Source organism: Gadus chalcogrammus, chromosome 4 (assembly GCF_026213295.1).
Source record: "Gadus chalcogrammus isolate NIFS_2021 chromosome 4, NIFS_Gcha_1.0, whole genome shotgun sequence".
In the NCBI taxonomy this organism is placed as follows: domain Eukaryota; kingdom Metazoa; phylum Chordata; class Actinopteri; order Gadiformes; family Gadidae; genus Gadus; species Gadus chalcogrammus.
In genome coordinates, this window is record NC_079415.1 from 12,120,718 (window position 1) to 12,140,669 (window position 19,952).

The 19,952-nt window shown below is 41.6% G+C and overlaps 1 pseudogene; it reads left to right on the forward strand.

The window, feature by feature from the left end:
• Window positions 1–8,367: 8,367 nt before the first annotated feature.
• Window positions 8,368–18,271, forward strand: LOC130380581 (myosin heavy chain, fast skeletal muscle-like; annotated as a pseudogene).
• Window positions 18,272–19,952: the final 1,681 nt, after the last annotated feature.

The following is a 19,952-nucleotide window of genomic DNA, read 5'->3' on the forward strand; positions in this document are numbered from 1 at the left end:
TCTCTCTGCCTGTTTCTCCGGTCCTTATTGTGTGGGACGGAAGTTCAGGGACACAGATTATGTTATACAGACCCCAGATCGGAGGCGCAAGTCAGTAATTCGTCCTTGGTCCTTTGCCCTTGGTCCTTCGCCTTTGGTCCTTCGCCCTTCGCCCTTGGTCCTTCGTCCTTGGTCCTTAGTCCTTAGTCCTTAGTCCTCCGTCCTTAGTCCTTAGTCCTCCGTCCTCCGTCCTTAGTCCTTAGTCCTTAGTCCTTCGTCCTTAGCCCTTAGTCCTTAAGGTCATGAGCGTCAGAAGCATCTGTGGTATCGGTTTTCATTTGTTTTGTTGTTAATTTGGTTTGTGTAACTAGGCGGTTGCCTAGAGCAACCGTTTTATGGGTGGGGGTGTTACGGGTGTGGTTGTTTTCCTGTGTCTCCCCTCTCATTCTCTGCAGGTCTCACACCATTGGCTGTTCCTCCACCATCGTCCAACCCCCTGTCCAATCTGGGAGCTGTCTGTTGGCCAATCAGTGTCATCAGGCCTTGATAACTTGCACCTGTTTGTCTCCATGGGGGAAGCCATTGTCTGCCTGTGTGTTGGCTGTGTCGTGCTGTTGCCTTTTGTTTGTAAGATGCCATAGGGGTTTAGGTGAATAGGTAAGACACCCTTGGGTTTACACTGCCATCACGTAGACCATACTCTGTTATCACATCAGGTTAGGAGCGGGGCCACCCTCTGTATGTATTAGCTAGGTTGTATGTGTGCACTAATTAGTTGTCACTTTATCTTGTTTTCTTTGATTTGGCTCCGCTTATGGTTCCCTATTCCCCTTGGCGGATCGCTAGCTAAATAAACGCACTTACGTATCCAGTTTGCTTTTGTGCCCTGTTTTGTTGTTCTCCCAGTCAGCCTAACAGTAATATGTGTTATGGTTCCCCTACTCCCCCCCTAGACGTAGCAAGCTAACATCCTGGAGCCGTAACAGGGGTTGATGGGGCTGGGTTCTTCCTGTAATCCACTATAATCTCCACTGTTTTTAAAGGGTTAAGCTCCAGGTTGTTCTGGCTGCACCAGGTCACCAGATGGTCAATCTCCCACCTGTAGGCGGACTCATCCCCGCCAGAGATGAGCCCAATGAGCGTGGTGTCGTCCGCGAACTTCAGGAGCTTGACAGACTGGTGACTGGAGGTGCAGCTGTTTGTGTACAGGGAGAAGAGCAGAGGGGAAAGAACACAGCCTTGGGGGGATCCGGTGCTGATGGTCTGGGATTCCGATAAATGTTTCCCCAGCTTCACACGCTGCTTCCTGTCAGACAGGAAGTCTGTGATCCACCTGCAGGTGGAATCGGGCACGTGGAGCTGGGAGAGCCTGACCTGAAGCAGAGCTGGGAGGATCGTATTAAAGGCAGAGCTGAAGTCCACAAACAGGATTCTGGCATATGTTCCTGGGGAGTCCAGATGCTGGAGGGTGTAGTGCAGAGCCATGTTTACTGCATCGTCTACAGACCTGTTGGCTCTGTAGGCGAACTGCAGGGGGTCCAGGAGTGGGACGGTTATGGCTTTCAGGTGGGGCAGCACAAGGCGCTCAAATGACTTCATGACCACAGAGGTCAGGGCGACGGGTCTGTAGTCATTGAGTCCTGTGGTCCTTGGTTTTTTGGGGACGGGGATGATGGTGGAGGCTTTGAAGCAGGCTGGCACGTGACAGGTCTCCCCCGAGGAGTTGAAGATGTCCGTGAACACTGGAGACAGCTGGTCGGCGCAGTGCTTCAGGGTGGATGGAGAGACAGAGTCTGGGCCGGCTGCTTTGCGGGGGTTCTGACTCTTAAAGAGCCTGTGGACGTCCCACTCCTGCAGGCAGAGAGACGTCACTGTGGTGGGGGAGGTGGGGGACACAGAGGATTGAAGGTGTGGAGGTTCTGTACAGCTGGTGGTGGGGGAGTCAGTGGGATGAGGCTGGGAGAAGGTGTCGTGGGGGATGGTGTCAGGCCTGTTCCTTTGCCTATCAATGCGACAGTAGAACACATTTAGCTCATTTGCAAGGCGCAGGTTGTTGATGTAGCGAGGGGGGGTTGGTTTGTAGTTGGTGATCTGCTTGAGCCCCTTCCAAACAGATCTAGAGTCTTTGGCTGAGAACTGATGTTGGAGCTTCTCAGCGTACTGACGTTTAGCTTCACGCAACGCCTTGCTAAACGCATACTTTAACTCTATAACCCGGGTAAATATAAAAATGCACATTCGCAATGAAAACGATCTCCGTCCACACTATCGTTTTCATATCGTTTACAGAATGTTTTGCATCCACGTTCCACATTGAAATGATTTTGATAAACATTTGCTGCCAAGGTTACGCGACTCCTGCCAAGCCTCTCTGTTTAGATAACAGGCGCGCCATTAGCTCTGATAGTTGCAGTTGAACAGCTGGCTAATAATTTTCACTCACAAGCAAAAATATGGCCCAAACCAAAAGTACAAAGTTGTTTTTTTAGAAACGCCACTCCAAGTAGGCCTACGGTTTGAAATGGCGACTTTCATTTTTTTCCCATCGCTTAAGCACAACAAGTACAGCGCTTGCCTTCGGCGTTGGAGTAAAGAATATGTATGAGACAGTATGTCGCCTTTGATATGAGGCTAACGATAAGTATTGCACAGAGAAATCATAATTTCACCTGCCATTTTTTGATGAGCGTCTCGCTCACGAGCGAGCTTGTGGCAGCATCATGGCAGTGTCACGGCAACCGAACGTCATTGTTTCTGAAAGCCTCCCTCTACCTGACCAAACTACAACACAAACCCAGCGTTTTCACATTTATCCACCTCAGCGATCGTTTTTGAAAAGCATCGTTTTCTTTATGCGTTTGTAGATTTACCCGGGTTAGTGTGGACAGGGCCTTCAAAGGCTGATAACATCACCCTTACACTCAGATTCCACCACTGGCGTCCTATGCACTTCAGAATTTACCTCAAATTATGTCTGCTATTAATCATTTACGAACACTGGGCCAAAGTACATCTCTGAACTACTTGCTGATGAACAACCCCCTCAACAGCTTTGGTCATCAGAGCCTGGCCTTCTAGAACAAGAACACAGGATTGTGCAATACAACATTGTCTAAAATGACCAGACAGATTTATAAAGTGAAGGGGGATGATGGCATGGCAACGAAAGCAAGGTGTGGTCTATCTGGTTTTACATGCCTGCCAGATGCATCCATTCCCGGACGACATTGGGGCTCCAGGATTGCATTTCCCAGGACATGGCTTACCGGGGTTGTACAAGAGCTGAGCTCCTTTAGCATTCCAGTGTTTACCTCACACACTGGAATTAGCGGCTGGCCATCCAGGTCAGCAACTAATCACTTTCCCTAATGGTGATGTAGGTGCGATCTTCATGACATGAAGGGGGAGCAAGATCTTCCTCTTTGCATGGTCTATGCATTCACTTCCTATTTTTGGCTGTGTGAAGCACAGATGACACACACAACGAAGAGCATGGACTGGTGGAACAGGCACTTCACAGCCTTGACATACTTTGGATTGTTAAAGAGTCATTTAAAAATTGCTTGTATATGTTAGCCATGACATACGGCAAAGTGGACCAATGTATCCAAACACATGGGCTTGAAAGCTTTTAATGTATCCCCCTCATGGTTACAGAGTAAAGTGAAGAACCCAGCCTTGATATGAGAGGAAGAGGGTCTGTCACATCTTCACAGCTTTGTGGTTATGCTCCTCTTTGGACTTTATCACTGTGATGGATGAGATATAGAGGCAACTACATCAAATACCACAGCCACATGTCAATGGAGCAATCCCAGGGACATTGAAGACCTCCTTCAAGTCCCTCTAGTCCGCTGAATTGTAGTCTGGAGATTTATAGATAATTTAACAAAATGGTAATCTCATTTGCAAAAGGTTAATGTGCATCATCATTTCTGTGCGAGGGCTTGCTCTTGCTAGCATATATTAGACTTGCATCAGTATGTGTTTGGAATATCCTAATATACCACATATATACTGTACTGTATTGTTGTGAATACCGATTATGAAACAGTATATCTATAATCACCTGGATAACAATAATCAAGCAATAAAAAATCTTGGAATTAAATTGTAACACAATGAAGAGGAAACCTGAAGAAAAATATTTTCAAATGTAAGGGTTCACCATTAGAAATAGATCTGGTTCCCACATGGAGATGCATAGCCTGACATGGTGTCATAAAACTGACTTGAGTCCTCGGCATCCCATGAGGATTGCCAGCTATGAATGTTACGATGTAAGCCTGCGTTATTTATAGACTTTCACTTGCTTTTATGGACATTCTCAATTTATGTATCTTTAGATGAGGTCTTACATATTATACAGGTACGTTACAACCGGCTAAGTCTATACTTATGTAGACTTTATGAAGTCCTCATTTGGCAAAACATTTGTTGCACAGCTTTGTTTGAAAATATTTGTTCTCTGAGGGAAGAGTTCCACAGGTTGTCCAATAGGTAAGGGGTCTCTAACATGGGATCAATTAATGTATGATTGACTGTGGATGAGTCCTACAAGTGGAGAGACCAGTTTACAGACCTGTTTTAGATCTTGCTTCATCTGCTTAATTTGATTAGTTCAAATTGTGTTTTCAATGAGTCTCCATGTTCTGAGCCTTGAGACTCAATCAAAACCAAATTTAATAAGAGCAAAGTGGGGCAAGAATTGCTTGAATTGTTTTAAGATTGATAATACATTAATATACTAATAATGGCGATAACAATAATTAAACAAAACTAAAGACTATCTAAGATGTTAACAAGTTTTGATGTAGTCTTTTCCAGACTTTAAAATACTACATACTAGAGCCATGTGCAACTGGGACTGCACTGTTGTAATATGTCCAATTTTGGTAGGAAATGCACTCTATGATTTCATGTTAATTGAAACTAAATCTTATACATATTCCTTTGTGTACTGACTATTTATAATTTTGGTGTTTATTACCAAAATAAAAATATAAATGACATTGCTAAGACTGAGTTCAACAAGCTGGTTAAGATCTGTGATGGTGACAAGTTAAGTCCCAAAACCATTACAATTCCGTTAAAAGACAACAACTAATGGATTCCACACACACCTTTAATTGATTTCTTTGGTTCATTCCCCAGGTTAAGGTCTCTGCTGAAGATTCACAAAGTTGTATTTGTCACATGCAAACAAGTATGCAGTGAAATGTAAATGTTTTATTGCACTGTACTGCAGAAGCGGTACAATATAAAACAAAAAGATAAAATACACAACGTGAATGTTCAAATGTTTTTTTTTGTTTGTCATTTATTTGAAATTTGAAATTCTATTATTTGAATGAAGATTTACTAACTAATTCACACTACCAAATACTGCACATGAGTGACTAATCTTGTTATCATCCTATGAAATAACTGGTTGCTGCATACTTATATATTCATTACTACCGTCATTGTCTGACATATATATATATATATATATATATATATATATATACCTACACATATATACTTTATACATATATATATATCGAAGGGGGCACTGGTGGGCTGGGCATTGATATTCCTGATATATATATATATATATATATATATATATATATATATATATATATACATACTTCATCAATGGGCCACCTCTATTTGTTGAAATTTGCATTTATACACTTTAATATACTTTTAGGTACTGGTACTAAGTCACTTTATAATTTACACTTTACACTATGCACTTTATAATTAATATTGTTTATACTGTCTGTTCTGTTGGCCCTGTTTGTTCTGTTTGTCTTTACTTTGCATTTACATTTTAGTTCTTTGTATTTTTATTGTATTTCATCTTTTCCTGTCTTTTCCACTGCTGCTGGGCTGTTAATCTACTCTCTCCCTGTCTGAGCCTGTCTATTTTGTCGGGGAAGTGCGCTCTGCTTTCTTTCATATTGAGAAATTAAGGAAATATATTGACTATCAATTTAGGCTCAACCGTGCAATATTTATACCAGGGTTCTCCTCCAAAAACGTAGGCTAAAGTGGCTCTGTGCCTGCATACTCCTTTCCAACGCCACCGTGCTACACTTCCTGATAGCGCTTTCGCGATGCTGACATTTAGTTTACGTCATCAATTTTTTCCATTTAATATCTGAAACAAGAATCTTTCAGCTCTTGGTCCGAGTACAGACGGGTTGGAATTTATGACGTGGTTGTACCGTTGTGAGCGCTCAATGGAAACAAGTGCCACGGATGTTCCCGTTAAGACGGACCCCATTGAATAGCCTAGCCTTCTTCAAATGATCATTTAGCTAAAAAGGTATTTTGTACATTGTGCAAATAAAATCATTTATTTACTTATTTGTTTTTGTTTGTTCTACATATACATTTTCACAATAGTATAGAGTCTATCATAGTGATTTGAGAAGGCTATTTAAGTGCCACAGGAAAGGCAGGCCTTCTTTGGAGGCTGATGATAGTGGTGGGCCTCCTTGTCAACACATGTTTCGACAGTAAAAGCAGTTACTCCATAGGTTAGGAAGCCACACAGAACTCTTTGTGACATGCAGAATATTGTTCCTTACACTCTGCCACTAGGTCAATCATTTCCTAAGTTTGACACATGATTTTATGAAACCTTCATAACTAAACATAACCACAGTTAGTTAATTGCCATACAGATCTCCCTTCAGGGCTTCTACAAATGAATGCACTTTTTGGAAGTCTATTGACAAGACTGTAACACAAAGTGATGAACGTTCGAAAATGATATATATCTCAACACTACACCCATATTAATATTGTGTTTCATATAATGTCTGGTGTGTAATAGTAAGCACTAAGCATTACCTTAAGGCTGCCAGTTATTGTTCTAATAATGTAAATCTGATTACTGTTTTCTGTTTATGTATTCTTCATCAATTTTGACTTTATTTTATGTGATATCCCAGTATTGAAAAGGGAGTTAAATAGGCAGCTCAAAGTGTAATGTGAATTACAAAATATTAAATGTTAATTTGTGGAAAATAATTATTTTTCCTTTATCCTGAAAGGTAACAAATCTCTACACATAAAACTGTGCGGTGTGCTATAATTTAAGACAGAATAAGCAATGCATTCGAATTTTTACTCATGTACGCATGGAAATATTAAGTAAGTAGGTAATAAACCCCATATGAAATGTAAACCAAAGCTATAAGAGGGTTTACCCATAATGCCCATATTGAGGATGGGCTTACCCTGCGGACTAGTATATAAGAGGACCCAGAGGGATGAACAGCTTTCAGGGCAGTTGAGGAAGTAACAACGAGTGGTAAGTCAGAATGTAGATCCAACTCTCATGCATTAAAACTTTAATGCTCTGTTTGACATTCACTTAATATTCTTGTGCAATTTAGAGATTATTATAGTTATGCAAAAATGATGTTATCACCTACGACAGCACTGAGTAGCCAAGAGTCAATTGATGAGGTTCTTTGATAGATTAATTAATTGTATTTGCTTAATTAGTATGTAAGTGTAAAACTATAGGCCTATGTACAAGTAAAGGTAATTTTATATTGAATGTAATAGTTCATTACGTCTTTTTCCACATCAAAAAAACAATAAAAAATAATGGAGCTTAATGAACTATATTGTCTCCTTTGAGGAAAAGGGCTTTACTTGTACGAGCAACAGGATCACATTTGCATGTTTTTTTAGCCCATTGATTCAGCCTAACCAATCACACTCTGGTATCATTGTCATAGTCACCATGGACACTGCACATGTTGAAGGATATGGCAGAGGTAGCAGGTTTATACACCTTTTATTGCATCCATATTGGTAAACTGCATTCATAGACCTATAAATATAGCTATCTGTTTTATGTATTGATCATTTATCTCGATAGCAGTCGGCCCTACAAGCAAATGTTTCCTTGCAATGCGGCACATGAATATGGTTGCTTTTGATGACATGATGCTTATTTCAATGGGATTAAATAGTATTGAAACATACTCATGAATGTTATAGTCCTTTCTGCCAAGTACGTTCCACTAGTTGCCACTTAATCCTACACACTGGACCTTTAAACAAATATAATCTATTGACCACATGCATTGAATGACCAATGCATGTCATGCAGTGTGATTGCATTTTAAGAAGTATGAACCAGCATTTTACAATACACTGCACCTCACCATGGTGCTACAACTTTTTTGTGCCATGTGAAATTGTGCAATTAACGTGTCTTTCTCAATTTAAGAGCTGACACTTTAAGATTTCTCATTGGGAAGAAGAACAAGGTAAGAGTTATTTCACCCAAGCCACACTGATCTGTATAAGAACAATTTGAGCATGTGAGATCCATCAAAACATATCATCATCTTTGTCTGACAGTAAGCGGCCACCATGAGTACGGACGCAGAGATGGCCTATTATGGCAAGGCTGCAATTTACCTCCGTAAGCCAGAAAAGGAGAGGCTTGAGTCCCAGAGCGCGCCCTTTGATGCCAAGAGTGCTGCATATGTGACTGATGCTAAGGAGCTGTACGTCAAGTGTACCATCCTTAAGAAGGATGGTGGCAAAGTCACTGTTAAAGTCTTGGCTACAGAGGAGGTAGGCTGCTATTTATTTATTGCCATGCAGAATTCTTTTTCCAATTTCCAAATGTCACTTTTTTTTGTGCCACTTTTAGGAGAGGACCGTAAAAGAGGATGATGTCACACCCATGAATCCTCCCAAGTACGACAAAATTGAGGACATGGCCATGATGACCCATCTCAATGAAGCCTCGGTGTTGTATAACCTCAAAGAGCGTTATGCAGCATGGATGATCTACGTAAGATATTTTACCAACTATAAGATAATACTTAACAATATCACAGATCATATTAATGATCATCTCTGAATGATCTCCTTCAGACCTACTCCGGGCTGTTCTGTGCCACTGTAAACCCCTACAAGTGGCTCCCAGTGTACGATCAGGAGGTTGTCAATGCCTACAGAGGCAAGAAGCGTATGGAGGCACCACCCCACATCTTCTCTGTCTCTGACAATGCCATCCAGAACATGCTTACTGGTATGTATAAGGAAATCTGGCAAAAATAAATGTAATGATGTATGGTTGAAATGTCTGAAAAAATTTAATGTAACTTTAATTGATTTATTTTGCAGATCGACAGAATCAGTCTGTCTTGATCACGTAAGTTTATACCTGTTGATGTTTAGTTGGATGAATTAAATTTACAAGTACAAAATTACCTCACAAAAATCTCACGAGGAATCAGACAATGTAAAAAAGTCGATATTACCTCCTTTTCCCACCCAGCGGAGAATCCGGTGCTGGAAAGACTGTGAACACCAAGCGTGTCATCCAGTACTTTGCTACCATCGCAGTGAGTAGTGACAAGAAGAAGGACCAAGCCCCTGGAAAGATTCAGGTATGCTTCAAAAAGCATAAAATCCGTACACTATATATAGAAAAAACACAAAGGATGTAGGATGCCCTGAGAAGTGAGTATCAATGCTGGAACTTTCCTCATAGGGGTCACTGGAGGACCAGATTATTGCTGCCAATCCCCTGCTGGAGGCCTACGGTAATGCCAAAACTGTGAGAAATGACAACTCATCTCGTTTCGTAAGTACAAATTTAGTATGTCAAACAAATGCAATGACATACTTGATCTCTGACAAAAACTGAAAAGAGGCTTTTCTAAACAGGGTAAATTCATCAGAATCCATTTCGGTGCAACTGGTAAACTGGCCAGTGCTGACATTGAGACGTGTAAGTATCTTGTACCCAAATAACACTGAATTAACTCTCATCATGGGGGGAATAGGTTTTGATCTAGTAATGTGAATCAAAACTTTATGCTATTATTTTAAAACCTTGAAGATCTGCTCGAGAAGTCCCGAGTGACATTCCAGCTTCCCGATGAGAGAGGCTATCACATCTTCTACCAGATGATGACCAACCACAAACCTGAGATTGTTGGTGAGATGGTTTAGTAGTGAGAAATAAATGTTGCAGTAAGATGTATTGTTATATTGGGTTGCCTTTAACTTATCATTCAGGATTCTGAAGTAGAAAAATAACAATTAGAATCATTAAAGTGACCATTTTCTATTTTCTGCAGAAATGTCCCTAATCACCACCAACCCCTACGACTTCCCCATGTGCAGTCAGGGTCATATCACTGTGGCCAGCATTGATGACAAAGAGGAGCTGGATGCTACTGATGTGAGTCAATGTTTATAACTACCTTAGGTAGGTATTTTAATCGGCAGGGACTAACCGGGACCAGAAAATGTCGTGGGACTTTGGGCCGATCAAAAAACTAGGAGGACTTTAACTCAGTGTTACAGCCTGCGGAATCTACTCAGAATGGTTTCAGCCCGATCTCAGTGCGCTCTGCTCTGTCCGCGTACAGCAGAATCAGGAAATCTCTGTACATTACAAACCAAGGTAGAGTTAATAGAGACTCTTTGAATACTCTTTGAATTTAATTTCATATTATATACTTTATTTTCCTACAGGATGCTATTGATATTTTGGGTTTCAATGGTGAGGAGAAGATGGGCATCTACAAGTTCACTGGTGCTGTGCTTCACCACGGTAACATGAAGTTCAAGCAGAAGCAGCGTGAGGAGCAGGCTGAGCCTGACGGCAATGAGGGTGAGTTAAAAATGTTTTAAAACAACCACTGAACATTTTCAATGTCCAGGTTTGCTGTAATTAAATGTATTCACTATCTGTACGAATTTGTCATCATTCTTTCTTTCATATAAAAAATGCAGAGGCCGACAAAATCTCCTACCTGCTTGGTCTCAACTCTGCTGATATGCTCAAGGGTTTGTGCTACCCCAGAGTGAAGGTCGGAAATGAGTTTGTCACTAAGGGACAGACAGTACCTCAGGTATGGAAATACCAAGGAATACCTTTCAAAAAGTTATTGCAATAGTTGTAATTTGTATGTATATCTAATCTTCCACCACGCTCTAGGTATACAACTCAGTGAGTGCCCTGGGCAAGTCTATCTATGAGAGGATGTTCTTGTGGATGGTCATCCGTATCAACCAGATGCTGGACACCAAGCAAGCAAGATCATCCTATATTGGTGTGCTGGATATTGCTGGTTTTGAGATCTTTGATGTAAGATTGCATTTCTTATTATATCAATTTCCCGGGCTAAAAGCAGTGTCTACCTGGATTAACATTGGCTAAACTAATGTTCTCTATCAGTACAACAGCATGGAGCAGCTGTGCATCAACTTCACCAATGAGAAACTGCAACAGTTCTTCAACCACCACATGTTCGTCCTGGAGCAAGAGGAGTACAAGAAGGAGGGTATCATCTGGGAGTTCATTGACTTCGGCATGGACTTGGCTGCCTGCATTGAGCTTATTGAGAAGGTAAACAGCATTGTATAACTAAATATCACGATTGTTATACTGATTCAATACCACCTTAACATAATGTTTCCTTATATTTCTTTATAAATAGCCAATGGGCATCTTCTCCATCCTTGAAGAGGAGTGCATGTTCCCCAAAGCCTCAGACACTACCTTCAAGAACAAGTTGTATGAACAGCATCTTGGCAAAAACAAAGCATTTGAGAAGCCCAAGCCTGCAAAGGGCAAGGCTGACGCTGACTTTGCCATGGTGCATTATGCTGGTACCGTGGCCTACAGCGTCACTGGCTGGCTGGACAAGAACAAGGATCCCCTAAATGATTCTGTCATTCAGCTGTACCAAAAGTCCTCAAACAAACTGCTCCCTGTCCTGTACCCACCTGTAGTTGAAGGTACATATTCATACCATGTAACCATAGTTTATAACTGTTCATCCATTATATTGTAATACCCATTTATTTTGAAGCCATTTATTGCCTCTATTTTATAAACCAAAACGGGAACAATTTGACTAATTAACAATAATCTAAAACAGAGGTCGGGGGTGCAAAGAAGGGAGGCAAGAAGAAGGGTGGCTCCATGCAGACTGTGTCTTCACAATTCAGGGTAAGGATAAACAAGCAAATAAATGTAGAAATACATGTAATTTGATGCCATATTTCATATGTATTCTCTGAATTTGTTCTATATCAGTTAATTTGTATATATTTCATATTTTATTTTGTGATGTGTCTTTAGGAGAACTTGGGCAAACTGATGACCAACCTGAGGAGCACCCATCCTCACTTTGTGCGTTGTCTCATTCCCAATGAAATTAAAGTACCAGGTAATATTTCTTCAAATAATCTCTACATTCGAGGTTGGTGTTTTAGTAGGATAGAGCAAAATGAATGTCATATTTTAAAAGTAAAAAATCTATCACACTTCACAGGAATGATGGAGAACCACCTGGTTATCCACCAACTGAGGTGTAACGGTGTGCTGGAGGGCATCAGAATCTGCAGAAAGGGCTTCCCCAGCAGGATCCTCTATGCTGACTTCAAGCAGAGGTATTACCTAATTGACAGAACAATTATATTGTCACGATTATACAGTTACATATTTTAAACTTGTTTATATACACCTTACTTTTAAATACTTAACATTGCACTCCCACAGATACAAAGTACTGAATGCCAGTGTCATTCCCGAGGGTCAGTTCATTGACAACAAGAAGGCTTCTGAGAAACTGCTTGGGTCCATTGATGTGCCTCACGACGAGTACAAATTTGGACACACCAAGGTCTGTTTATTGTTGTCAAAAAGTATATATGTACTTGATTGAAAGATACTCTCTGACGAGATGTTTTTCTTACCCTAGGTGTTCTTCAAAGCTGGTCTTCTGGGTACTCTTGAGGAGATGCGAGATGAGAAGCTGGCTGCTCTGGTCGGGATGATTCAGGCTGCAGGCAGAGGTTATGTCATGAGAAAGGAGTATGTGAAGATGACAGAGAGGAGGTATGTTTTAAACATAGTGCTCAAACCTCAAACAGGTTTTAAGATACTGAGTGCAAAATATGACTGGTTTATTTTGTTTGATAGGGAAGCCGTCTACACTATTCAGTACAACGTCCGCTCATTCATGAATGTCAAACACTGGCCATGGATGAAGGTGTACTACAAGATCAAGCCTCTTCTGAAGAGTGCTGAAACTGAGAAAGAGCTCTCTGCGATGAAGGAAAACTATGAGAAGATGAAGACAGACCTGACCACTGCCCTCGCAAAGAAGAAGGAACTTGAGGAGAAGATGGTTGCTCTGCTGCAGGAGAAGAATGATCTTGCACTGCAAGTGGCCTCTGTAAGTAAAAATGTTTATTTATCTCAACATGTACACACAATGAGATACCCGTGATATGACATTTGATATGAATGATTTGACGACACAATTTAAACAGGACGGAGAAAATTTGAATGATACTGAAGAGAGGTGTGAGGGACTCATCAAGAGTAAGATCCAGCTGGAGGCTAAACTCAAGGAGACAACCGAGAGACTCGAGGATGAAGAGGAAATGAATGCTGAGCTTACTGCCAAGAAGAGGAAACTTGAGGATGAGTGCTCTGAGCTCAAGAAGGACATTGATGACCTGGAGCTTACCTTGGCCAAAGTGGAGAAGGAAAAGCATGCCACTGAGAACAAGGTTTGTCAAGATTCTTTGAAAGGCGATCAAATAAAATAAAATACAAATGAGGATGTATTAAACATAATTTTGTTTTGTTTAGGTGAAGAACCTGACTGAGGAGATGGCCTCTCAGGATGAGAGTGTTGCTAAGTTGACAAAGGAGAAGAAAGCCCTCCAAGAGTCACATCAGCAGACTCTTGATGACCTGCAAGCAGAGGAAGACAAAGTCAACACTCTGACCAAGGCCAAGACCAAGCTTGAACAGCAAGTTGATGATGTGAGAAAAGCTCATGGAAACTTTCAATGAATATTAGCAATGGAGTTGAGTGAATATTCAATATTACATTTGATTGTTCTCAATTATTTTCAATTATTGACATCCAGCTTGAAGGTTCTCTGGAGCAAGAGAAGAAGCTCCGTATGGACCTTGAGAGATCCAAGAGAAAGCTTGAGGGTGATCTGAAATTGGCTCAGGAATCCATAATGGATCTTGAGAACGACAAACAGCAGTCTGACGAGAAACTCAAAAAGTAATGTCATCAAGCAAATCATGCTTTGTTTTTAAAGATTCATACGTTCATAAGTATGTGATTTGTATGTTATTAATTTGTGTGTTATTGTTTCATTATCAGGAAGGACTTTGAGACCAGTCAGCTTCTAAGCAAGATTGAGGATGAGCAGTCCCTGAGTGCTCAGCTTCAGAAGAAGATCAAGGAGCTTCAGGTAAGGCAATTTATATGACAATCCCACATCAATTAACCATAAATAATGGTACATTTTTACAAAGTATTATGTGTTCCTTACTTATTAGGCACGTATTGAAGAGCTGGAGGAAGAGATTGAGGCTGAGCGTGCTGCTCGGGCCAAGGTTGAGAAGCAGAGAGCGGATCTCTCCAGAGAACTTGAAGAGATCAGTGAGAGGCTTGAGGAGGCTGGTGGAGCCACTTCTGCTCAGATTGAGATGAACAAGAAGCGGGAGGCTGAGTTCCAGAAGCTGCGTCGTGACCTTGAGGAGTCCACCCTGCAGCATGAAGCCACTGCTGCTGCTCTGCGTAAGAAGCAGGCTGACAGTGTAGCAGAGCTGGGAGAGCAGATTGACAACCTCCAGCGTGTCAAGCAAAAGCTTGAGAAGGAGAAGAGCGAGTACAAGATGGAGATTGATGACCTCTCCAGCAACATGGAAGCAGTTGCTAAGGCCAAGGTGAAGGATGTTTAAATACAATTATTGTTTGAAATACAAATACAATAAGTACAATTTCAATATATTTAATCAAATATAATCATACATCATATACAAATAATTATCACAAACCATTTATGCTGAAGACAAATTGAATCACCAGGGAAATCTGGAGAAGATATGCCGTACCCTTGAGGACCAGCTGAGTGAAATCAAGGCTAAGAGTGATGAGAACAGTCGCCAGATCAATGACATCAGTGCTCAGAGAGCAAGACTACTGACAGAAAATGGTACGTACTTCCTTCAGACTTCCTTTAGCATATAGAATAATTAAAAAAATACCCTATATATATGAAAAGCTCTCACCATAACCCAATACACCCCCCGCACTATCCCCAAATATTGAAAATAAAGCCTGTTCAAGGATGTGGTATATCTGTGTTATTGACATATTTGCATGAATATGTACGTCATGACATAGGTGAGTTTGGTCGTCTGCTTGAAGAGAAAGAGGGTCTCGTCTCCCAGCTTACCAGAGGCAAGCAGGCCTTCACTCAGCAGATTGAGGATCTGAAGAGGCTAAATGAGGAGGAAGTCAAGGTATACATTCATTTCAAATCATCGGACTAAATTGTTTCAATATTTTGCGGCAGGTTCAATCTAAATTGTTCCCCCTTTGCAGGCCAAGAATGCTCTTGCTCATGGGGTGCAATCAGCCCGCCATGACTGTGACCTTCTGAGGGAGCAGTTTGAGGAGGAACAGGAGGCCAAGGCTGAGCTGCAGCGTGGAATGTCCAAGGCCAACGGTGAGGTGGCTCAGTGGAGGAGCAAGTATGAAACTGATGCTATCCAGCGCACTGAGGAGCTTGAGGAGTCCAAGTGAGTCAAACATTTAATACTTTCGCTAAAGAGCACATTATCTTTGATGAATGTCTACAAATGAAAACATGTGATACTTTAACAGGAAAAAGCTTGCCCAGCGCCTTCAAGAGGCTGAGGAACAGATTGAGGCTGTGAACTCAAAGTGTGCCTCTCTGGAGAAGACCAAACAGAGACTCCAGGGTGAGGTGGAGGACCTCATGGTTGATGTGGAGAGGGCCAACGGACTGGCTGCCAATCTTGACAAGAAGCAGAGGAACTTTGATAAGGTGTGCTGTCATTCATTGAAATGGCAGTTTAAATGGTATTATTCTATGATTTTTCTTCAAGTGATTAACATTTACCGCTTTATTAACAATATTGTGCAGGTTTTGGCTGACTGGAAGCAGAAATATGAGGAGGGTCAGGCAGAGCTTGAAGGAACTCAGAAAGAGGCTCGTTCTCTCAGCACTGAGCTTTTCAAGATGAAGAACTCCTATGAAGAAGCTCTGGATCAGCTGGAGACCCTGAAGCGCGAAAACAAGAACCTCCAACGTGAGTTAAACTGTTCATTTTGAAAGCAATGTTTCCAAGATTGCTACATACATAACTTTACTGAAATTTATGACAACAAACATATGTACCCCTCACAACAGAGGAGATTTCGGACCTGACTGAACAAATTGGTGAGACTGGAAAGAGCATCCATGAGCTGGAGAAATCCAAGAAGCAGGTGGAGACAGAGAAGAGTGAGATCCAGACAGCCCTAGAGGAAGCTGAGGTGATTATGATAAAAATATAAATAAATTGGGACAGACCATTGTTATTATGAAATTGAATATGTCATGAATATGCCAACATTGGTTTATAATTTAGGGTACTCTGGAGCATGAAGAGTCCAAGATTCTGCGTGTCCAGCTGGAGCTCAACCAGATTAAGGGTGAGGTTGACAGGAAGCTGGCTGAGAAGGATGAAGAGATGGAACAGATCAAGAGGAACAGCCTGAGGATCACTGACTCCATGCAGAGCACACTGGACTCTGAAGTCAGGAGCAGGAATGATGCCCTGAGAATCAAGAAGAAGATGGAGGGAGACCTGAATGAGATGGAGATCCAGCTGAGCCATGCCAACCGCCAGGCTGCTGAAGCTCAGAAGCAGCTGAGAAATGTTCAGGGACAACTGAAGGTATGACAGAAACTAATGCCCAGGACATAAAATATAAGGACATTGATATCCTTTTGTAACATATTCCATGGTGTTTTCATGTTCATTTTAGGATGCCCAACTGCATCTTGATGATGCTGTCAGAGGAGGTGAAGACCTGAAGGAGCAGGCTGCCATGGTGGACCGTAGGAACGGTCTCATGGTGGCTGAAATTGAGGAGCTGAGGGCAGCTCTGGAACAGACAGAGAGAGGCCGCAAAGTGGCTGAGCAAGAGCTCATTGATGCCAGTGAGCGCGTTGGACTTCTGCACTCTCAGGTAAACAAATAAACATATTCTTCCAAGAAAGGCTCCCAAGTTTCCTAGAATATTCGTATATTTATATTATATATATATAGAATATATATTTATATTTATATATTTTTTTAGAACACAAGTCTTCTGAACACAAAGAAGAAGCTTGAAACTGACCTGGTCCAAGTCCAGGGTGAGGTGGACGACACCGTCCAGGAAGCCAGGAATGCTGAAGAGAAGGCCAAGAAGGCCATCACTGATGTAGGTTTGCTATTATTTGTTAATTCATTGATTTGGAAATTGCTTGAACTCTCGATTAATATTTTATATTAGGCTGCAATGATGGCTGAGGAGCTGAAGAAAGAGCAGGATACTAGCTCTCACCTGGAGAGGATGAAGAAGAACCTGGAGGTTACAGTGAAAGACCTGCAGCACCGCCTGGATGAAGCTGAGAACCTGGCCATGAAGGGTGGCAAGAAGCAGCTCCAGAAACTGGAGTCCAGAGTAAGATACGGGCACACATGGACGTATTTACATTTACAGCATAATAAGAGTACATTTATTGAACATTTTGATTTCTTAAGGTGCGTGACTTGGAAACAGAGGTTGAGGGTGAACAGAGACGTGGAGTAGATGCTGTTAAGGGTGTCCGGAAATATGAGAGGAGAGTGAAGGAACTCACCTACCAGGTATGCCAGCTTATATTGAAAATAACATTTAAATCAATGAATATCAGAAAAGATTACAGTCAAGAGTTTTTGGCGTAACCATTTTCATTACTTTAGACTGAAGAGGATAAGAAGAATGGAGCCAGACTCCAGGATCTTGTTGATAAGCTGCAGCTGAAGGTGAAGGCTTACAAGAGGCAGGCTGAGGAAGCGGTAAGTAGAAACGATGTCACAAAATCGAGTTTTTGCATCAATTTTGGTACTTCTTATTTAAACAAAATATGAATCTTCCTACAGGAGGAGCAGGCCAACTCTTACCTGTCCAAGTGCAGGAAGGTTCAACATGAGCTGGAGGAGGCTGAGGAACGTGCTGACATCGCTGAGACTCAGGTCAACAAGCTGAGGTCTAAGAGCCGTGATGGTGGCAAGGTAAGTTCATCACTCTATTAGCCCATTGACTCAGAAAGAAATTAAATGCAAACAAAAATGTTGGTTGTTCAATGTCTTCCTTTTGTTTTCTTCCCCAGGGAAAGGAGGCAGCTGAATAAGATGTAATGCATCATTGTACATTCATAAAGGCATGTCATAAAATATGACATCTTGTTCATAATAAATAATGAGCTGCAATAAAATATTATTACAAAGAAAAAAATGTGGTGGTAGTTTCACTAATTACTTTTTTATTTTGAGTAACAATGGGCCATTCATCATCATTTCACCAACTTTTGAAGTAGTTTTTTGACTGAATCTGATCAGTCAATCTTACTACTATAATAGCAGGCCTGTCGCGCCAGTTACTCAAGTTACTCATGTGTGCATGTGCCAAACAGCCTGCAGTTCACACACACACACACACACACACACACACACACACACACACACACAGCAAGGGCGAACGCATACATACACCGCAAGCACGCACATATACACTGCATACACACCAGGGATTAAAATTAAAAAAAATTCACCACCGTCCCGGAAACGTCCCGAAAAACATATTGAACCGTCCCGAATCGTCCCGAATTTTTCCCATAAATATTTTTTACATTTTGAGTTGTTATACTTAGACCTACTGATAATATAATAAAAACACAAAACATTATGTTGATGAAATAATATATTTATTTCCAGATGTCAAGCAACACCCTCGCAGAACTGTGGTCTATCTACGTGACCACAGTGTGTGTGTGTGTGTGTGTGTGTGTGTGTGTGTGTGTGTGTGTGTGTGTGTGTGTGTGTGTGTGTGTGTGTGTGCGTGCGTGCGTGCGTGTACATAGAACAATGTGTGACGCAGCGCCACAGAATCAACACCGAGCGCCACAAATTGATTCAGCTTTTTTTCACACACATTTTAGCGATTTTGAAATATAACTCGTTCCGTTCGTACATCTCCGCGTAGCAATCTTTCTCCCTGTCATTTCGTTCACAGACGCATACAGGGACAAGCGCGCATAGGCCTACATGGCAAAGGTGCGCGGGTACACTACCACTTATTATTGGATAAACCTGCGTATCATGCACACGCACTGACAGCGGATTCGCCCGCTCATCCTCTCAATGCACTTACAAAGGCAAACCCGAAGCAGCAGGAATGTAAAAAGGGATAGTGTATAGAACGCCGGTAATTATCGGGAAAATAAGCCCCGACAGGGCGAACTTGCTTCGCCCTGAAGGGGCTTATTTTCAAGCATGACCGGCGATGTTCTCTACATGTCCCGACTATTACACGGCTACTTGCCAAAACGAAACAATAACTTCACATGGTGTGTCTTTTTACAATTTATTTTATACCACCAGCATTCGTAGTGTTGTTCAGCAGAGAAATAGTCCGCCAAAGACGTTGACGTCGCTGAGGTTGACAAGTTACCGGTACTTGCGGAGTGAGACTTCATTAGAGGCGAAAAATCTGTTGTTTTCCTTGACAGCGGTCAATCATACTCATGATTATACTTAAACGCTGAATTATCAAATATAATTCACCGCCGGAAGTTGTGAAGGTCCCATTGCAAGCGAACGGAGCGTTCCATGGCATTGAGAAGACCCATGTAATAATTGCGATTAATGTGAAATGCAGCTGCTATGTAGCCTATATATATGAAATTTAGCAGTGGCGGCTGGTGGAATTTATTTGAGGGGGGGCTGAACGTTTGCATCCCAAACCCAAAAAGGGGGGTCTGGGGGCATCCTCCCCCACAAGATTTTTTTGTGATTTTCACAAACAAACGAAGCATTCTGGTGCATTCTGACAAAATAGTAAAGG